Source organism: Leptinotarsa decemlineata, unplaced genomic scaffold, assembly GCF_025532065.1.
Source record: "Leptinotarsa decemlineata unplaced genomic scaffold, Ldec_3_MD MMD2_tig00026328_RagTag_RagTag, whole genome shotgun sequence".
NCBI classification, from domain to species: Eukaryota; Metazoa; Arthropoda; class Insecta; order Coleoptera; family Chrysomelidae; genus Leptinotarsa; species Leptinotarsa decemlineata.
In genome coordinates this window covers 16,307,305-16,310,613 of record NW_027412688.1, presented here as the reverse complement: position 1 = coordinate 16,310,613, position 3,309 = coordinate 16,307,305, and positions in this window count along the sequence as shown.

The following is a 3,309-nucleotide window of genomic DNA, read 5'->3' as shown; positions in this document are numbered from 1 at the left end:
TGTCAATTTAGAACATGACATACGATTTAAGTCCTTGTACCGTAAACACAGACATTTTGTTCCGTGAATACGCGACAGTTCGTAGTTCATCATGAAAGAAGTGTCTGTAGATCACAACCTCTTCGCGTGGATTCTCTCACACGTTTTAACATATTATGCCGTGAGATACTATTGACAGCACATCACACATAAATAGCATATAATGCTCTTCAATTAAATATCTCCAATGACTGGATATGTTGCAGTTACACTTCGAATCATAGTGGTCTTGTTTTAGTTCATAAAACAATTTTGTTATCATCGTATTGAAGTGTGGTAATATATCTTACTCCTTTTGATATGTCTACATGTCGCTAGTTAAAAAAAATACTTTCAGTCTGAAATATATCACACCTAAAAAAATTGCCACCGACATACCTGCAATATTATTTTGTGATATAGACGTCGACAAAACATCTACCAGAAACATTCTGCCGAGAAAGAGATATCCGTAGGGATATCAATCAGTGGACCTTTTGGTGAAGGTGAAACACTGAATAATTAATTCGATTCATCAATTTTCAACATTATATCCTGAATAACAGTATGAAATCTCATTCAAATTAGTCATTGGGAAACTTTGTAATGATTTTATACTTTTCATGTCGTTCCAAAGTCACCCAATAGACATCTCACGTCAACTGGTTAGAGGATTCTGTAATGGGGCGGGTGATCATAACTCTAAAAACAGTTTGTATTATACCCTTATTTCAGTTTTAAAAGAACTAAATAATCATAAGTTTCAACTAGATTTTCTTTCACATATAGGTGAAGGAAAATCTCCTCCATTATGAATCTTGAACCCGGTATATTAATAAAACAAAGTATGACAAGTGAAGCAGCGATATATGACCAGAAGTTATACTTTTCCATTTGGACTCTAAAACGAACCTCATTTCTTTGGGAACGTTTTTCAAGTTAATTAATTTCAATTCTAGACTTTTTCGGGAGAACTATACGAATAAAGATTATCATCTCAAGTCGAGCCTGAATATTATTTGAAATCGAACGTTGTCTTTTTCGAAAGTGTTGTCAGCTGAATCCAGTTTTATTCAAACTGGATCAGACGATATTATCATATATTCGAAATGTCTAGTTCGCATTCAATGAGTAGATGGAGAGGATCCTTTCATGGACCATTCCACAAGGAGTTTCGACTGTTGATTGTTCAGTGACCATTCAAAAAGAATTTAACTGGTGATACCGTGATTCGCAAGTCTGAAGCAACTGAATTTGGTGACGATGATGATGGTCTGTAAAATTTGTGTAACGAAATAAATGTTTCTGTTTCATGCTTTAGAGGCATTCAGTATGTTGAACAGAAAGTTCTACCAAATGCAACAAACTCATATCATCTATCGCGCATCTCTGACATTTTTAATGAAAATGTTAATATCATAGTGGTAGAAGGGAGATATATTTTATAATTTTCTTACGTTATCCTTAGTTCTAAAAAGTACAAAAAATGTGGGAAACTTCCAAATTGAGCTATCGCAATTTCAAAAGAGTTATTTCGAAAGTACGTCTTTTTTTCGTGTAATTCATTGTTTATATGAAAGTAGTTGTTTCGAGAAGGCGTTTTCTTCTAATTTGTATCTAAAAGTAACCTGCATAAGCTACACATCTTCATAAATTAATAGCTTTTTTGCCGTTGTCGGTTTTGAAGATTGGTAACCACCAATAAAACGTCGACATAAAGACTTGGTAAGCTAACTTACGGGTCACCCTAATAGGTGGTTCCACTTATGTCTCACTTGCGTTCACATAGTGATTTTTATCTTTTCTCAGAATATATTTCAATCTGGTATTCATCACATATAAAAAATGATCAGCGCGTAATCGCTTCGTGGATTGGTGAACTCATCGAAGGTATTGGTCAAACAACCATAAATTGTTACAAATGCTCTTTACAGTTTTGATGCAAATGCGTACCCAGATTCAGTGCGAAGTGCATCGTCGTTACATCTATTTTACTGAGTTCAATTGTGTTGTTCCAATTGCATCTTTTCAAATATCAAACCTTATAGCTTGAATATTGTGTTTCATTTCAATACTTCTAAAAAAAGACCAAAGCACTAATCAAATATTCTAACATTTCCACTGACTCTCGTATATATGGTATTACAAAAATACACAAATCAAACATTCCACTTCGTCCCATCGTCAGTGCCTTCGGATATCCTACACTCGCCCTTGCCAAACACATTGCTAATACCCTCCAACCTACTAGCCTAACAGTCCTCATCATCTGTCCAATATTCCTATTACTTCATCGAAATCCTGAAATTTTCAAATATACAACAAACAGACATCCTTGTTAGCTTTGACGTACTATCCTTTATCACGAATGTACCACTATCCGAAACCTTATCTGTCCTAAAAACGGAACATCAAATTCCCCAAGACACTCTCAATCTCATCAGCCACTCATCCGTTTCGCTGATCACCTAACAATTATTTCAAAGTTTTATATAGGGTAGGTTGTCTCACATTGAACCAGGTAAATTTCAAAGTCTCATAGCGCGCTCGTTTTTCAATTAATGCCTTTAGGTAATTTTTTGTGTGTAGTTTGTGAATTTATTTAACAACAATTGTGCCAATATCAATTTTTAAATTCCATTTGGTTTCAGCGTGAAAAAAGAATTTATGGAAAACTAAATTTGGTTTAATGTGTATATCGAGAGGTACACATTTAACCGGGGTATTTTCCACATTGAACCCCCTTATTAGCCATATCTATTAGACTTAATTATTTGCAACATAATAAAAAGCTGAGCTTTAATATTATAGGTATATTTATTATTTTACTACGAATCTATATGGTTTTACAATGTGATCACCCACACAGCACTAGATATTCATGGAATATTCCCTGTATATTATAAAACGAACGTATATATATTCCAAATATTCATAGAATATTCTTGGAATATATACATGCCTTTAGAATATTCATAGAATATGCTTGAATGGATATGGCAGGATTATTCCCGATAGAATGTGCATAGAATGTCTACAAATGGATTATTCTCCCTTGAATATTCTAAGAATATTGTCGATCGAATATACCATATGGTATATTCTTAGAATATATCCCCACGGTATATTTTGGAATATTCTATACAATGGAATTTTGAATTATCTTATAATAACGTATTCAAATAATTCAATATTATTAAAAAAGAAAAATATTTGAAGATCTTAATCGAATGCATAACCTAATGTATATAACCCTGATAGTGTTAACCAGTTTTTGAACTCAACGCGAAG